We start from the raw sequence: 20079 nt of genomic DNA on the forward strand, positions 1-20079 counted from the left end.
AGGGGATGGTCAGCCTCTCCAGGAACATCTCCTATTAATATGAGCCTGCCTTTACTTACCAAGCTGTAATTGGCTCCACTAATGCTATACGTGAAAAATGGACAAGAGGCAAGCAACAGCAAAGGCTGTACTTGAGTAGAGATGCAGTTATCTTCTTTCAGGAATGAGTCAGACACCTGTCTCTACGTCCTTCCTATTCCAGATCTCTCATAACAAACTCTGAGGGTTTCTCAGGTATCTTTTTTGTCCTGGATTGGGGTAGGGAGCAGGAATGCATTTCTGTCTTAGTTTCCCAGAGGGCAGAGCCTGAGACAATGATGTGGCTGTAGGAGTTCATTTGGTAGATGATCCCGGGAATCAGGAGTGAAGAAGTAGGGAGGATGAGAGACAAGGAGGAAAAGGCAATACAAAGGCTGTGTGGAAAAGGTCACTATCAGAGCATCAATGGCTTGAGTCCACTGGGATATGTAGGAAGCACAGAGACTGACTTCCAAAATTGTTCCTATGAAGTCCAGAGAGGAAAGTTTCTGTATTAAACATTGGTATTTAAGATTCAAGTGTACATCAAGTTCTACCTCCAATTCCTCAAGGTACATAAAGGCATGTCTTATAGATATCAATACAAAATACATAGCAATGAACATATATTGAATGGATAAAGATAAGGTTGCCTTTTATCTGAAGTTTACTACTGAGTGTTCTGTAATTAGAAATATCAACGTAAACTTGGAACTTGCCTTTAGACATATTTGTTATATTAAACTTCCCAACAATTATTGAATGAAAATTATAGAACTATGCACTAACACTTAAGATAGGAACCAAAGAATAAATTGACCACTTGAGAATTGACACAATCCTTAAACACTAGATTTGTTTGTGTGACTTGAACTGCTCAAAAGTCACTTGAGAATGTGGTAATTACCCATGATGCTTTTGAATTCACATTACAATCTCTAAAGTCTTCACAGATTTATACTCAAAGGTCAACAATAAGAAAGATAGCTATAAAACCACAATGACTTTGGATTTGTTACTAAAAGGTGACTAGTTGTTATTTCAAGAGGTAAGATTTTGGGTTTTGTGAATGAATCAAACATATTGATTTTCGTCTATTATTTTAGAACACTACACCCTCTAAAGATCGCTCTGCACTCCGAAGACATAGTTGGGAAACAGGAAAGATGTTAACAATCAGTTAGTAAGCAACTTGGGCTGACTGACTCTGTTCCCACAATCTTGTTTCATGTGAATGAACAGGCATAATCCAAGTTACCAGAATTCCTTGTTTACTTATTCTTAATATTGGAAACTCATATGGTCTATCAACACTATATAAACTCAGCACTCACCTATAATGCTAATAAATCCACAAGCTTTGAGATGTTCTGAAGATTTCTTATTAGTAAATATCTTTGAAGAAAGACTCACGTTTTTTAATGGGTCTGAATACTGAGCCTTCATGGGTAACAAACCACAATGAACAAAGCTCAGAATGCAAAGCCAGAAAATTTGGAGATGAGGGTCACCTGTCTACTAGCTGGGGGATGCTGGAAAATTTCTTAACTTTTTATACTACAGTTTATTCAACTGTATATTATGTAAAAAATACATTATTTCATCCTCTCATACTTTGATAAGGAAACATTATTATAGTAGAAAATTACTTGCTTCATTTGAATAAATTTAATTATATCCTGAATATCAAAAATGGTTTCTGCATAGCAAAATACGCAAAAATATTTCACAAAATATTTCATTCTACTTGATAAAATAATATTCAAAAATGTAAACATTTAAAAATATTCAATAAATTTACAAAAGGTGATCTCATTTATAACTCAAATATGAAATTTCTATCTGTTATAAGCATTGAGAACAATTGTTTTTCCCCCTAAAAAGTTCTGATTAATTGATACACATTGCTAGTCATGTAACTAAGTAGATATCTCTTTAACACATTACCTGCCAGAAAAACTTAAAAGTTTTTTATCCACCCATCTACAAGTATGTTGGACCTCCTGGTAAGTATTACCGAACTTCAATTACAGTGTATTAACTAAAGAAATAGTTCATAGCCAGACTGCCAAGAGTTCATATTCCAAATCACAACTTTCTGCACAGTCTTTTGAAAGTTATATAGCCTCTTTCAGACTCAGTTTCCTTCTCTTAAGATAATAATGAAATTACTTAATATTTTTGAATGTAAAATAAGGTAAAATTATCTATCATCTATCTATCTATCTATCTATCTATCTATCTATCTATCTATCTACCTATGTCATTTGCCTATCATTTAGTAAGCACATAACAAATTTACCTGCTTTGCAAGTTTCACTACACAACTATATATTACTTATTTTGGTAAACACAAGCCTTTTTCTTATTCACATCAATAATATTTTTTATTCTTGCCTCTAAACCAACTTCAAATATATTTGGGAAAAAATATTATTTGAAAATTAAAGTACAATCATTTGAAGGAAACTTCCAGGGTTTCTTAAAACAATTTTGAAAATACAGGAACACTCATCATAGTTTCATGAACTAATGGTTGAATAATAGCTTTATTTATTGGGACTTCCCATATGCCTAGTAAGGAAAATGAAACCATCAAATTCATAATTTCTTTAATATAATTTGTCCATCACAGGCTCTCTTTGATACCAGCGACACTGTCTCATGGATTCCCTGGTGGATGGGAACCATACTGCAGTGACAGGTTTCATTCTGTTGGACTTAACAGATGATCCCAAACTTCGGGTCATTCTCTTCACAGTAATCCTTTGCATCTACCTGGTGACAGTATCTGGCAATCTCAGCACAATCATTCTTATCAGAATCTCTTCTCAGCTCCATCATCCTATGTATTTATTCCTGAGCCACTTGGCTTTTACAGACATAGGCTATTCATCGTCTGTCACTCCCAATATGCTTGCAAACTTCATGGTGGAAAAGAGTACAATTACTTATCTTGGATGTGCTATCCAGCTTGGTTTGGTCGTCTTCTTTGGGACATCTGAGTGCTTCCTTCTGGCAGCTATGGCATATGATCGCTTTGTGGCAATGTGCAACCCACTGCTTTATTCAACCAAAATGTCCACACAAATCTGCATTCAGTTACTCTCTGTGGCTTATGTAGGTGGTTTTATCAATGCTTTGTCCTGTACTCTTTCCTTCTTTTCTTTATTTTTCTGTGGATCAAATTGAGTCAATCACTTTTTCTGTAATTTTGCTCCTTTAGTTAAACTTTCCTGTTCTGATATTAGTATTTCCACAGTTGTTCCCTCATTTTCTGCTGGGTTCATCATTGTGATCACAGTATTTGTCATAGTCGTTTCCTACACCTACATCCTCATCAACATCCTGAAGATGCGCTCTTCCGAGGGAGGCCACAAGGCCTTCTCCACCTGTATCTCCCACCTCACTGCAGTCACTCTGTTCTATGGGACAATTACATTCATTTATGTGACACCCAAGTCCAACTACTCAACTGACCAGAACAAGGTGGTGTCTGTGTTCTACATGGTGGTGATCCCCATGTTGAACCCTCTCATCTACAGTCTCAGGAATAATGAGATTAAGGGTGCTCTCAAGAGAGAGCTTGGTAGAAAAATATTTTCTTAATGAAACGTTTAATTTTGTTGGTTTTGCTATAATAATACAACATGAACACAAGAAAAAATTGAATTCCTCTGTTCACAGTACATCTATCTGTATATCATTATCCAGTGTGGAGCTTCTAAAAACTGTAAGGGAGGATTTTGCAGTATAAAAAAATAAATCAGAGGCTAGAGTAAGTTGCCTTAATGTGTTGAAATTTTTCTTTAGGATAACAGAAAATACTTCCATGACAAAACACTTAAGCTGCTGAAAATCTTTTGAAAGTTGTATTCAAATATTTTTTCAAAAACTAGTTCTCAGCCATAACTTAAGTTACTGTACCTTCATAGATTTAATAGTATGTGCATTTTCATCAGGAGCTTATCCTGAAATAAGCCTGATAACTGCAGTTATGACAAGGTAAATTCTGTGGATAAATGACAAAATGTAACACAGAGTAAAATTCCTGAAGATTGTTTGCTTGTAGAAAGTTTATCTACTGATAATGAATTTTTGGACCATACAATTCATACCTGTGTTTTTTTTTAATTTTTAATTTTTCTTAAATTTTTATTGAGATTGTTCACATACAACTATCCAAAGATCCAAAGTGTACAAACAAGTGCCCATAGTACCATTATGCAGTTGTGCATCCATCACCACAATTAATTTTTTTTTCAATTTTTAGAACATTTTCATTACATCAGAAAAGAAATAAAGACCAAAAAGGAAACTCAACTCCTCCCACACCCCCAACCACCCCCCTTCCATTACTGATTCACAGTTTTGGTATAGTACATTTGCTACAGTTGATGAAAGGATGTTAAAATACTGTAGCATATAGTTTGCAATAGGTATATATTTTTTCCCTATATTCCCCTCTATTATTAACTTATAATTATACGGCCATACATTTGCTCTAGTTCATGAGAGAGATTTCTAATATTTGTACAGTTAATCACGGACATTGTCCACCACATGATTCACTGTTGTATACATTCCCATCTTTTAACCTCCAGCTTTCCTTCTGGTGACATACATGACTCTGAGCTTACCCTTTCCACCACCTTCACACACCATTCAGCACTGTTACCACAACGTTCTACCATCACCTCTGTCCATTTCCAAATGTTTAAGTTCACCCTAGTTGAACATTCTGCTCATAATAAGCAACTGCTCCTGGTTCTTTAACCTCTTTCTATATCCTGGTAACTTATATTTCATGTCTATGAGTTTACGTATTACAATTAGTTCGTATCAGTGAGACCCTGCAATATTTGTCCTTATGTGTCTGTCTGATTTCACTCAATATAGTGCCCTCAAGCTTTCTTCATCAACCTACGTTTTTAAAGACAGTTTTGTTCACGCACCATACATTGTGTCCTAAGTAAACAATTGTTGGTTTCCTGTATAGTTACATATTTATGTATTCAGCACCATTGCCATGATCTATATAAGAACATCTCCATTTCTTCCACAAAGAAGGAAGAAGAGTCGAAGAAGGTAGAGGGACAAAAGAAAAAAAAAAAAAAAAGACAGAGAGAGAAAAAAAAACATGACAGCTAGAAAGCAACAAAAGGAAAGATAGCATTAAACCAAAGTGGAATAGAGTCAGACAACATCACCAAAGCCAGAAGTCCCATATCCTTCCCCTATGTCACCCCCCCCATATGCATTTAGCTTTGGTATATTGCCTTTGTTAATTTAAAGGAAGCAGAATACAATGTTTCTGTTAATTATAGTTTCTAGTTTGCATTGATTATATTTTCCCCTCAATCCCACCCTATTTTTAACATCTTGCAAGGTGACATTCATTTGTTCTACCTCATGTAAAAACATATTCGTACCTTTTATTACAATTGTTGAGCTCCCTAGGTTTCATTGAGTTATGCAGTCCCAGTGTTTACCTTTCATCTTTTGTTCTGGTGTCCACATGGTCCTAACCTTCCTCTTTCAACCATACTCACAGTCATCTTGGTTCAGTGTAGTTAACATTGCTGTGCTACTATCTCCCAAAATTGTTCTCCAGAGCTCTCACTCTTCTGTTTTCCTTTCTGTCTGCAGTGCTTCCTTTAGTGTTTCCTGTAGAGCAGATATCTTGTTCATAAACTCTCTCATTGTCTATTTGTCAGAGAATATTTTAAGCTCTCGCTCATATTTGAAGGAAAGTTTTGCCAGATACAGGATTCTTGATTGGTGGTTTTTCTCTTTTAGTATCTTAAATATATCACCCCATTTCCTTCTTGCCTCCATGGTTTCTATTGAGAAATCTGCTTATAGTCTTATCAAGCTTCCTTTGTAAGTTATGGATCACTTTTCTCTTGCTGCTTTCAGGATTCTTTCTTCATCTTTGACGTTTAATAATCTGATTATTAAGTGTCTTGGCGTAGGCTATTCAGATCTATTCTATTTGGGGTAAGCTGCGCTTCTTGGATCCATAATTTTATGTCTTTCATGAGAGATGGAAAATTTTCATTGATTATTTCCTCTATTATTGCTTCCACCCTTTTTCCCTTCTCTTCTTCTTCTGGGACACCAATGATATGTACATTCCTGTATTTCATTTTGTCCTTAAGTTACTGGAGATGTTGTTTGTATTTTTCCATTCTTTTCTCTATCGGTTCTTTTGTGTGTAGACTTTCAAGTGCCTTGTTCTCCAGTTCCTGAGTGTTTTCTTCTGTCTTGAGATCTGCTGTTGTAAGTTTCCATTGTGTTGTTCATCTCGTGTTGTGCCTTTCAGTTCCATAGATTCTGCCTGTTGTTTTTTCGAACTTTCGATTTCTACCTCATGTACGCCCAGTGTTTTCATTATATGCTTCATCTCTTTTGCCATCTCTTCCCTAAACTTTTTGAATTGATTTAGCATTAGTTGTTCCAATTCCTGTATCTCACTTGAAGTATAAGTTTGTTCCTTTTACTGGGCCATAACTTCGTTTTTCTTAGTGTAGGCTATAGTTTTTTGTTGTCTAGGAATCTGGTTTCATTGGCTACCCCAGTCAGGTTTTCCCAGACCACAATGGGCTCAGGTCTTGGAAGGAGACAATAGTATTACATCTCCCTGAAGGTGTGTCTTAGAGGTTTGGCACACCCTGTGAGACCTCAAGTCACTGTGGTCTTCAGCCTAGCAGGTGGTGCCTGTCAGCCTGTATCTCCAGACTGGTATAAGGAGGTGTGGCCCGTGGCTGTTTTCCCCAAGACTCTGGGGTCTGGTTCTGAATGGAAAGTGGGTAGTAGAGCTTGGCAGCACCTTCTTCCTCTTAGGGAAGATACATTCCCTAGGGAGAGGCCATTTACATTTGAGTAGTCCCTCTGCCTGTGCTGTCTCCTCCCTTGTCTGGGTTAGTGTGCTGGGAACCAAAAATGGCTGACGCTTTCTCCAGTGAGCTGAAAAAGGGACAGAAAGCCTGCTTCAGGGCCATCCATGGCCACCCTCCAGCTCTCCAAGGTCAGTCACCACCAAAAGCCTCTGTCTGCTTGTTGGGGATTTGTAGCTCGTACTGAGCAGTCAACATTTGTTAATTGAAGCCCAGTTGGAGCTCAGCTGAGCTATATTTGCTTGCTGGGAGAGTACTGTTCTCTAGCTGTTTGGGCAGTGGAGGGAGGGGGCTCCTGTCTCAGGTCTGCAGTTTCCACTAACAGATTTTATGCTGCGATCTTGGGCATTCCTCCCAATTCAGGTGGATGTATGATGAGTGGACAGTCATGTTTGTCCCCCAGCAGTTATTCCAGATTATTTACTAGTTGTTCCTGGTTGTTTATTAGTTGTTCCATGGGGAAAAAGTAGCTTCCACTCCTCTCTAAGCCACCATCTTCTTCTGTCCAGGGCTGTGTTTTTAGGCTCTTACTCTAATCTTGGATATAGGGGCTCCCAACAAAGAATAGGATGAGACCCACATCTATACTGTGAATTCTTTAGTTAGGTCAATAAGAGATGACTTTATCTATAAGAATGAATAGGTTTCTTGATTTCTTCAGGAACTAAGTAGAGCACAACAAGCAACAATTTCCAGGAGACTCCAGCTCATTGGATGACATTGAAACAGTGATTAAGAAGACTAGAAGACTAGAATACTAGAGGAACATTCAAAGGAATGGACTGTTTATCCCCTGAAATGGTCATTTTTCTAAGATAGGCTCAGCGACTGCTATATGTTGACACTACCACATGAATTTTTTCCTTTTCCCTCTTTTGTGTTTAGATAGAAACTGCATCCTTTTTTTGCAAGCAACAATATGTAGCATTATGATATCAATAATTTCATTCATTTGTTCTTTCATTCACTCAAAATTTATATTATCTCTAGTATTCCAGGCACTTTTATAGGCAAACAGAAATATGTGACAGAGATGTGTGCCCTTATGAAATTTATCTTCTAGCATGGGAGACAGATGATACAACTAAGAAGTAAGTGATAGAGAGTAGTAGGAGGTGGTAAGTGCCATGGCTAAAGAGAAAACAGGCTAGGGTGAGGGAGACTACGTACTAGGTACAGAGAATGGTCAGTGTGGGCTTCACTGAGTAAATAACATCTGAGCAAAGGGTTGCAGGAGGTGGGGACACTTCATGTTGAGTATGGTGCTACTTGTGCACATTTGGGCTAGTCAAGTCTTCCACTCATATGAGTATAATTTACCTTTGAGGCTCTGTTCCAGGAATGAGAATTTGATAATTTTAACCAACTCCCATCATGAGCACAACTAAAAGAAATGTTGGAATATTAAACATATCTTAAAACCACTTTAGAGCTTACAGAACAAAAAGGAATTACCTTGCCAGAAAGTCTGAGAATCTAGAGAGCTGAGCACAGCACTAACAAAATGCTTTTGCCTTGAGGGATATGAGAAATCAGAAGAATCGGCCACCGACCTGGCCCATGGATTTAGTGTTCGTTCAGGGAAAGGGTGTCAGAACCTAGGTAATGTCAGAACCTAGGTAATGTCCAGGTGAGAATTCTGTATAATATATCTCATGATGCTCTCAGCACAAGGGTAAGACTTAATTAAGCAAGTCCTTATATAGATTTGTACTGCTGGAGGTTTAGGAATCTCAAGCCTTGAACTTGGATTAAGGTGAAAAACAGATGGTGCCTCAGGGTGACTAGAATAGGAAGAAAACCTGATGGAGGGAGTTCCTCATCCCAGGCCTTTAGTTTTCCTAGAATTATTGAAATACAGTTACCATCACTCAGTGAATAATAATGACCAGCACAACAGGGAAAAATTAGACCAAAGAGGGGACCCAGTGGAAACATCTGTTGACGGACACAGAACTAGTAAGATTTAAATATGGTAGTTCAACAAATAATAATCTTACTGTATTTAAAGGAATAAAACACAATTTGAAATAAGTACTATCATAGAAAATCAGTAATAATAACCCATTATTTAGGAAAAATAGATTTTCCTAACTGAAAATTTCCCTGTGCCAGCAGAGTTACTCAAGGCATTTCTCCTTTCTCTTCATTGGTTATTTAAATATTATACCAACACTCCTCTTATCCACCTAGGTATTTAATAAAGTTCTGCTTAAAATGAATTACTTTCATTTTTTTTTTTCTGGAACTTAACCAGGTGTCTCTAAAATTATTTTTTTCCATAAGGCCTGGGTACCCAAAAAGATTTCTTTTATCAGATGTCTATTAGATATCAAAACTTATGGAAAAGAAAACAGCATTTAAGAAAATATGTATATGGTGCAATATAGATAAATATTCCCATGGAATAGACTAGAGAAACCAGGACTGGAGTCATACTTAAACAGTTACTTGATTTCTGGTAAAGGTGGCACTTAGATTTTCAAAATATCCTGGAATTGTAGTATAAACTTTAAGAAGAAAATAAAATGATGCTTATTTCTAGAAATATGCTATATGTAGAAATATTTCTAGGTGAATTCCAGTCCTGTGTAATGATAAAAAACAATAAATCTTTACAGGTACTCTAGGAGAAAATCTTATTGACATGAGACAGGTAAATGTATCTGTGGAAGTTTCAAGCTGTTATGTACCCCCAAAAAGGTCATGTTCTTTTAATCTGTTCCTTTGGGTACAGATCTTTTGTGGGGGTGGGGTCCTTTTGATTAGGATTTAAATTTAGATGTGAACACCTGATTCCTCTTACTGGAGTCTTTTATAAGAGGATAAAACACATAAAGAAGCTAAAAATATAACAGAGAAGTTCACAGGAAAAGCCCTGGAGGCTGAGTGGTTCCACTGAAGTCAGAACCTGGAAGCAATGAAACCCAGGAGAGAAAAACAAGCAGATAAAGCCATGTGCTTTTGCTATCTGACAGAGGAACCCAAGCTCTGGGTAACCCGTCCTCATAGAAAGTATTGTCCCGTTGATGCTATAATTGGGAAATTTCAATGACTTTAGAACTGTATATTTGTAAGCTAATAAATCCCCAATATTAAAAGTGCATTTTGTGAGTTCTAGAAAACCAAACAGTATGTTATACTAAAAACTAATATACCATCTCTGAAGAAAGCAATTAATACAACTGACTATAGTAAATGAATAATCTCTTCTCACAAAATGAAATTATTAAGTAAAAAGGCAGGTCCCAGAGTGGCAGAAAATGTTAGTTATATATATAATTACAAAATGCTTCAGATAGGTAATATATAAAAATTCATACTTATGGGAAGGAAGTAGGAAGAAAGACAATCTGAAAGAAAAGTAGGCAAGAGGTATCTACAACTATTTCACAAGAGAATAATTCATTTGTCCAATAAACATGAAAATACAGGGGATGCAAATGGAAAGCTCAGTAACTACAGTTTCGGCTACTGGAAATAGTGGCATAAAGCAGTGAGAATAGCCCTTTATCAGTCAACAATGATGAAAACTGGGCAAAATATTTTTAGAATAGCAGAACAAACTGGATAACAATCAAAAACAGGAAAAAACCTCAGAATTGTTTTCCCTCATATACTGCAATGGCAAGGGATAAGAATTGCGTGTTTGTAGTGTTTTTCCCTGAGAGCGCTCCCCAAATCCCACAGAGCTAATGACAAATAAAACAAAGCTTTGTAAACTAGTGTTGGCATAGGTTGGAATGCAGGTATGATAGCATGGTGGGAAATTTAGAGATCATCCTGGGAAGGAAAGAGATGCAGAAAGAAGGGTATAATTCCCCATTCCCAGCTTACCACAAAATTATGCAAACATGGGATAGACTAAAAAGGCCATAGGAAACAGCACAGGGAAAGGAGAGAGGAATTTAGCCATAAAAGATGGGATTGCAAAGGATAAGTTTATGAGTTTATTGCACCCTTGGCTTAATGAATTCCTGAACCCAAGCACAATTTATGATGCAGAATGGTGAAACGTTAGTGGTTTAAAGGTTCAAAGGACAAGGCTTGGGACTGGAAGAGCAGTTGGAAATTTGGTGGGTACCTGGAATCAAGGGAACTGCAGAGAAAAGGAACCCACTAAACTGAAAAAACACCTAAACCAACTAAAATGCATCTGGAGCTGAAAGAACTGAACAAAGATGTTATCTTCTGGAAACCAGTCAAAGAAAGTGTTTCGTTTTAAGTAGGGAAAGAGAGCTGTCCACTAAAACATAACCAACAATTTTCAGAAGATTCCAGGGTCAGTACAATTATTATCTGCAATGTTCAGTTTGCAACCAAAAATTACCAGAAATACAAAAAGAAGAATAAAAGATGGAAATATATACAATGCTCTGCATTGGAAAGTTTCAGCAGAATAAAGTCAGCAATTTTCAGCACATCAATCTCTATCATGAACATAATTCCAAATAAAAATTCAACTGTATTTTTTTTAGAGAAATTACAAATAGATTCTAAAATTCCTAATGTAGCAGGGACTTCTGGATCCAGACGGTGGATTGAATATATGTATCTATTTTACTCCCTCCCAAAGACCACTAAAATGTGAGAAAGTAGATTTTAAATGTTATGATATTTTATTTATTCAGGTATAGTTACATACAGTAAAAACCATAAATCTTAGGTGTAAGGTTTACATAATTGACAAATTTATATCCCCATGTAATCAAAACTCTAGTCAAGATGAAGAACAATGCCATCACTCAAGAATGATCCTGCATACTCATGAGTGTTTTTTAATAACTTTTTGATGTTCAATAGACTGCATCCATTTAAAGTGTACATTTGATCAGCCTTGTCTATTAGATATACCCATGAAAACACTACTCCAATCAAGTAAAAGAACACTTCAATCACTCCACAATTCTTCTTGACCCTTTGCAATCCAGTCTTCTCCCTGACCCTGGCTCCAAACAACAACTGATCTGTTTTTTTGAAAATATACATTAGTTCATTTTGCTGTAACTTTATAAAATGAGAATAACACAATGTTCACTCTATTGCATCTGACTGCTTTCCTTCAGCTTAATTATTTTGAGATTCATCACTGTTGTGTGTAGAGGTAGTTTGTTTCATTTATCGCTGAATAGTATTTTCTTATATAAACAGCTCTTTCAAAAACTACATTCACTTGTTGGTTGGATTTGGAGTTGTTTCCAGGTTTGTGTGACTGTGAATAAATTTTCAGTTTTCCAGGTTTGTTGTTCTTGGTATTTGAGAGTTCTAACTTCTCAAAAACCTTGGCAACATTTCTTACTGTCATTCAATTTTAGCCACTAGAGTCTATTTGTGGTTTAAACCTGTATTTTCCTGAAAACTAATATAGTTAAACATTTTTTTTTCTGTACATTTTAAGCCTTAGTACCATAACTCCTACCTCATACCCTGGTAACCTATATTCTGGATTTTGCCCATTTACTTTGTAAAGTAAACATTTTTAATTACTTTTGGCCATTTATATATCTCCTTTAAAGTGTCTGTTCAAATATTTCACCTATTTTCAAATTGGACTTTTTTTAACTTCTTTTCATTCATTTCTAAGAGTTCTTTATATATTCTAGACCAGGGGTTGGAAACATTTTCTTAAAGAACCAGAAAGTAAACATTTTAGACTTCTAGGCACATGGTGTCTGGTTACAACTTTTCTATTTTGTCACTGTGATGCGAAAGTTACCATAGACAACATGTAAATGAATACCAAAGCTGTATTACAATAAAACATTACTTACATAATCAGGTGGCAAGCCTGTGGGGTATCATTTTCCAAACCCTTTTTTCTGGACTCAAGTCCTTTTTCAGATATGTGCATTGCAAATATTATATTCCCTTCTGTGTTAGATTGGTGTCATTTGAAGAACAATGTTTTGAGTTTTAATACTGACTACTATATCATTTTTAATTTTCATGGTTTCTGGCTCTGGATAATAACTACAAAATATTTGCTTTGCCTATTGTAAGGTGCAAAAATTTTCTTCTATTTTTACCTCTGTACATTTTTATAATTTTATCAATGACTCATTTGAATTAGATTTTGTATACATAAAGCTGTGAATAAGTGGTTGTTCAGTAATATTTCTTGAAAACACTTCCATTCCTCCATTTAATTACCTGTATAATTTGTCTAAAATCAGTTGACCACTGACTTATACTAAAGGAAATAAACAAGACTTTGTTCTGGAGAATCTGATGACCTTAGCTTTTCTCATGAGCTTTCGCCTGATGACGGTATTATTACTTTTCACTTGCACAATTAAATTTGGGCTTATTCAATTTCCACATTTATTTATATGTAAATACTTGATTGAGATTTACCCCCACCAAGTGTATCAAAGTGAAATATCCATCATATCAGCTATAAACACCATATTTATCTATGAGTTCTGACTTTATGCTAATAAAACGTAACCTTTTCTGGAAAAGCAGATTCAGTACTATGCTGGAAAAAGACATCTTTACTTTTCTTCACTGCTCTCACTTCAATGCCTCTCTATCAATTTTTTTCTCACCTGTTTCTGGATGAAATTATATGTATATCCCACAGATCCTGGGGCATTCTCAGGTATTAATACTCATTTCAGGTCTTAAAACTCCAGAACAATCTAACATAAAAACTTTAAACCCTTTCACTTTAAGAATTCTTCTCTAGGCTCCCATTCCTCAGTGCCCAATTTATGTCTCACTCAGGCTCAGAAACTGGTATAAGAAGGGAGGCAGACTGAGGTGGGGCAAGATGGCAGAGTGGAGAGGTTTACGTTTTAGTTATTCCTCCAGGGCAGTAGGTAGAAAGCCAGGAACTGCGTGGACCAGACACCGCAGAGCAATTTGACTTTGGGCATACTTCATACAACACTCATGAAAACGTGGAACTGCTGAGATCAGTGAAATTTCTAAGTTTTCGCAGCCAGGGGACCTATGCCCCGCCCTCCTACCTCAGTTCCGTGGGAGGAGGGGCCATCAGTGCTGGGAACGAGGAGGGAGAACTGCAGTTGCAGCCCTTATCGGAAACTCGTTCTACTGATCCAAAATCCAATCATAGGTAGACTGAGAGCAGACACTGGAGAATCCGGGAGCAGCCAGCCCAGGAGGGAGGAGATAAGGATAGCAAAAACAGTAAGAAAAACCCAGAAATAAAAGGGGAGGCTTTTTGGAGTTCTGGTGAACATAGAAAGGGGAAGGGAAGAGCTCAGGCATTGTTAGGCTCATATGCAAATCCAGAAGAAAAACCAGTTTCTCTGCCTCCTGGACCCTTCCTTAATGGCCCTAATTGCCTTGTCTCTTAGCATTTCAATAACCCATTAGAGCTGCAAGGAGGGCCTTTCCCTTTTATTTTTTATTTTTTATTTTTTTTTATCTTTTTCTCTTTTTCTAAAACAATTATTTTAAGAAGCCCAATACAGAAAGCCTCAAAGACTTGCAATTTGAGCAAGTAAAGATAAGAACAGAACTAAGAGAGCTCTGAGACACAAGGCAACAACTCCAGTGGCTGAGAAAATTCACTAAACACCACAACTTCCTAAGAAAGGGGGGGCATCCTCTCACAGCCATCATCCCGGTGAACAGGGAACACTCCTGCTTGTCACCGGCCCCAGAGCCCAGAGCTGCCCTAGACAACCCAGTATGATGGGAACTGCTTACAATAACACACACATCACAAAATTGGGCATGGACATTAGCCTTCCCTGCACCCTCAGCTGGTTGTCCCAGAGTTGGAAAGGTGGAGCAGTGTGAATTAACACACCTCAATCAGCCATCCTTTCAGCAGACTGGGAGCCTCCCTACACAGCCCTGCAGCCCAGAACCACCCTGAGGGGATAGCGCTCACCTGTGACATACCACAGTCATCCCTGAATAGAGGACCTGGGTGTGCACAGGCTGGAAGAGGGACCCACTGACAAGTCTCTGGGGCCATACACTAATACCAAGGACTTGTGGATCAGCAGCAAAGACAAACTGTGGCAGGACTGAACTGAGGGGTTAGACTATTGCAGCAGCTTTAAATCTCCAGGAACACCAGGGAGATTTGATTGTTAGAGCTGCCCCCCCTCCCTGACCACCCACACACGCACCCTATATACAGGGCACTCAATGTCAACTACACATGCAAGCTTGGTACACCAATTGGACCCCACAAGACTCACACCCCCACTCACCACAAAGACAAAGCGGGGGAGAACTGGCTTGAGGGGACTAGGTGGCTCGCAGATGCCACCTGCTGGTTAGTTAGAGAAAGTGTACGCCAAGAAGCTGTAGATCCGACAAATTAGAGATAAGGATTTTAATTGGTCTACAAATCCTAAAAGAACCCGATCAAGTTAAGCAAATGCCAAGAGGCCAAAAGCAACAGAAAATTTTAAAGCATATGAAACAATCAGATGATACAGATAACCCAAGCCCAAGCACCCAAATCAAAAGCTGAGAGGAGACACAGTACTTGGACCAACTAATCAAAGAACTAAAGTGAACAATGAGACCATGGCACAGGATATAAAGGACATGAAGAAGAGCATGGCACAGGATACAAATGACATCAAGAAGACCCTAGAGCATAAAGAAGAAATTGCAAGAATAAAAAAAAAGACATTATGGAAATTAAAGAAACTGTTGATGAAATGAAAAAGATTCTGGATACTCATAGTACAAGACTAGAGGAAGTTGAAAAATGAATCAGTGACCGGGAAGATGACAGAATGGAAAATGAAAGAACAAAAGAAAGAATGGGGAAAAAAATAAAAAAAATCAAAATGGATCTCAGGGATATGATAGATAATATAAAACGTCCAAATATAAGACTCATTGGTGTTCCAGAAGGGGAAGAGAAGGGTACAAGTCTAGGAAGAGTATTCAAAGAAATTGTTGGGGAAAACTTCCTAAATCTTCTAAACACCATAAATACACAAATCATAACCGCCCAGAGAACTCCAAATAGAATAAATCCAAATCAACCCACTCCAAGACATATTCTAATTAGACTGTCAAATACTGAAGAGAAGGAGGAAGTTCTGAAAGCAGCAAGAGAAAAGCAATTCACCACATACAAAGGAAACAGCATAAGACTAAGTAGTGATTACTCAGCAGCCACCATGGAGGCCAGAAAGCAGTGGCATGACATATTTAAAATTTTGAGAGAGAAACATTGCCAACCAAGAATTCTTTATCCAGCAAACCTCTCCTTCAAATTTGAGGGAGAGCTTAATTTTTTCATAGACAAACAAATGCTGAGAGAATTTGCTAACAAGAGACCTGCCCTACTGGAGATACTAAAGGGAGCCCTACAGACAGAGAAACAAAGAAAGGAGAGTGAGACATGGAGAAAGGTTCAGTACTAAAGAGTTTCAGTATGGGTATGTTAAAGGATATTAATAGACAGAGGAAAAAAATATATATGACAAACATAAACCAAAGAATAGGATGGCTAATTCAAGAAATGCCTTCATGGTCATAACATTGAATGTAAATGGATTAAACTACCAAATTAAAAGATATAGATTCCCAGAATGGATCAAAAAAAAAAAAAAAAAGAACCACCAATATGTTGCATACAAGAGACTCATCTTAGACACAGGGACACAAAGAAATTGAAAGTGAAAGGATGGAGAAAAATATTTCATTCAAGCTACAGCCAAAAGAAAACAGGAGTAGCAATATTAATCTCAGATAAAATAGACTTTAAATGCAAGGATATTATGAGAGACAAAGAAGGCCACTACATACTAATAAAACGGGCAATTCAACAAGAAGAAATAACAATCATAAATGTTTATGCACCCAATCAAGGTGCCACAAAATACATGAGAGAAACACTGGCAAAACTAAAGGAAGCAATTGATGTTTTCACAATAATTGTAGGAGACTTCAACACATCACTCTCTCCTATAGATAGATCAACCAGACAGAAGATCAATAAGGAAACTGAAAACCTAAACAATCTGATAAGTGAATTGTATTTAACGGACACATATAGAACATTACACCCCAAATCACCAGGATACACATTGTTCTCTAGTGCTCATGGAACTTTCTCCAGAATAGATCACATGCTGGGACATAAAACAAGCCTCAATAAATTTAAAAAAATTGAAATTATTCAAAGCACATTCTCTGACCACAATGGAATACAATTAGAAATCAATAACCATCAGAGACTTAGAAAATTCACGAATACCTGGAGGTTAAACAACATGCTTCTAAACAATCAGTGGGTTAAAGGAGAAACAGCAAGAGAAATTGCTAAATATATAGAGATGAATGAAAATGAGAACACAACATACCAAAACCTATGGGATGCAGCAAAAGCAGTGCTGAGGGGGAAATGTACAGCACTAAATGCATATATTAAAAAGGAAGAAAGTGCCAAAATCAAAGAACTAATGGACCAACTGAAGAAGCTAGAAAATGAACAGCAAACCAATTCTAAACCAAGAAGAAGAAAAGAAATAACAAGGATTAAAGAAGAAATAAATGATGTAGAGAAAAAAAAAAAAAACAATAGAGAGGATAAATAACACCAAAAGTTGGTTCTTTGAAAAGATTGACAAGATTGATAAGCCCCTCACTAGACTGACAAAATCAAAAAGAGAGAAGACCCATAAAAACAAAATAATGAATGAGAAAGGTGACATTACTGTGGATCCCGAAGAAATTTAAAAAATTACAAGAGGATACTATGAACAACTGTATGCCAACAAACTGGATAATGTAGAGGAAATGGATAATTTCTTGGAAACATATGAACAACATAGACTGACCAGAGAAGAAACAGAAGACCTCAACCAACCAATCACAAGCAAAGAGATCCAATCGGTAATCAAAAAGCTTCCCAGAAATAAATGCCCAGGGCCAGATGGCTTCATAGGGGAGTTCTACCAAACTTCCCAAAAAGAACTGACACCAATCTTACTTAAACTCTTTCAAAACATCAAAGAAAATGGAACACTACGTAACTCATTTTATGACACTAACATCAATCCGATACCAAAACCAGGCAAAGATGCTACAAAAAAGGAAAACTACAAGCCAATCTCCCTAATGAATATAGACGCAAAAATTCTCAACAAAATACTTGCAAATCAAATCCAAAGACACATTAAAAAAATCATACACCATGACCAAGTAGGGTTCATTCCTGGCATGCAAGGATGGTTCAACATGAGGAAATCAATATATTACAACACATTAACAAATCAAAAGAGAAAAATCAAACGATCATCTCAATAGATGCTGAAAAAGCATTCGACAAAATCCAATATCCCTTTTTGATAAAAACACTTCAAAAGACAGGAATTGAAGGAAACTTCCTCAATATGATAAAGAGCATAAATGAAAAACCCACAGCCAGCATAGTATTCAATGGAGAGAGACTGAAAGCCTTCCCTCTGAGATCAGGAACAAAACAAGGATGCCCGCTATCACCACTGTTATTCAACATTGTGCTAGATAGTAGTGCTAGCCATGGCAATCTGGCAAGACAAACAAATAAAGGCATCCAAATTGGAAAGGAAGAAGTAAAACTGTCATTGTTTGCAGATGATATGATCTTATATCTGGAAAACCCTGAGAAATCGATGATACAGCTACTAGAGCTAATAAACAAATGTAGCAAAGTCATGGGATAGAAGATTAATGCACATAAGTCAGTAATGTTTCTATATGCTAGAAATGAACAAACTGTAGAGACTCTCAAGAAAAAAGATACCATTTTCAATAACAACACAAAAAATCAAGTATCTAGGAATAAACTTAACCAAAGATGTAAAAGACCTATATAAAGAAAACTATATAACTCTACTAAAAGAAATAGAAGGGGACCTTAAAAGATGGAAAAATATTCCATGTTCAAGGATAGGAAGGCTAAATGTCATCAAGAAGTCAATTTTACCCAAATTCATGTACAGATTCAATGCAATCCCAATCAAAATTCCAACAACCTACTTTGCAGACTTGGAAAAGCTAGTAATCAAATTTATTTGGAAAGGGAAGATGCCTCAAATTGCTAAAGACACTCTAAAAATGAAAAACCAAGTGGGAGGACTTACACTACCTGATTTTGAAGCTTATTATAAAGCCACAGTTGTCAAAACAGCATGGTACTGGCACAAAGATAGACATATAGATCAATGGAATCGAATTGAGAATTCGGAGATAGACCTGCAGATCTATGGCCGACTGATCTTTGATAAGGCCCCCAAAGTCACTGAACTGGGTCATAACGGTCTTCTCAACAAATGGGGCTGGGAGAGTTGGATATCCATATCCAAAAGAATGAAAGAGGACCCCTACTTCTCACCCTACACAAAAATTAACTCAAAATGGACCAAAGATCTCAATATAAAAGAAAGTACCATAAAACTCCTAGAAGATAATGTAGGGAAACATCTTCAAGACCTAGTATTACGCAGCCACTTCTTAGACTTCATACCCAAAGCACAAGCAACAAAAGAAAAAATTGATAAATGGGAACTCCTCAAGCTTAGAAGTTTCTGTACCTCAAAGGAATTTGTTAAAAAGATAAAGAGGCAGCCAACTCAATGGGAAGAAATTTTGGAAACCATGTATCTGACAAAAGACTGATATCTTGCATATATAAAGAAATCCTACAACTCAATGACGACAGTACAGACAGCCCAATTATAAAATGGGCAAAAGATATGAAAGGACAGTTCTCTGAAGGGGAGATACAAATGGCCAAGAAACACATGGTAAAATGTTCAGCTTTACTAGCTATTAGAGAGGTGCAAATTAAGACCACAATGAGATACCATCTCACACCAATTAGAACGGCTGCCATTAAACAAACAGGAAACTTCAAATGCTGGAGAGGATGTGGAGAAATTGGAATTCTTATTCATTGTTGGTAGGACTGTATAATGGTTCAGCCACTCTGGAAGTCAGTCTGGCAGTTCCTTAGAAAACTAGATATGGAGTTATCCTCCGATCCAGCAATTGCACTTCTCGGTATATAACCAGAAGATCTGAAAGCAGTGACACGAACAGGTATCTGTACGCGAATGTTCATAGCAGCATTATTCACAATTGCCAAGAGATGGAAACAACCCAAACGTCCTTCAACAGATGAGTGGATAAATAAAATGTGGTATATACACATGATGGAATACTACACGGC

At 36.9% G+C, this 20079-nt stretch overlaps 1 pseudogene; it reads left to right on the forward strand.

Moving 5' to 3' along the window:
* Positions 1 to 2681: 2681 nt before the first annotated feature.
* LOC119536346 lies at positions 2682 to 3627 on the forward strand (annotated as a pseudogene).
* Positions 3628 to 20079: the final 16452 nt, after the last annotated feature.

The sequence above is a fragment of the Choloepus didactylus genome, chromosome 6 (assembly GCF_015220235.1).
Source record: "Choloepus didactylus isolate mChoDid1 chromosome 6, mChoDid1.pri, whole genome shotgun sequence".
NCBI classification, from domain to species: Eukaryota; Metazoa; Chordata; class Mammalia; order Pilosa; family Megalonychidae; genus Choloepus; species Choloepus didactylus.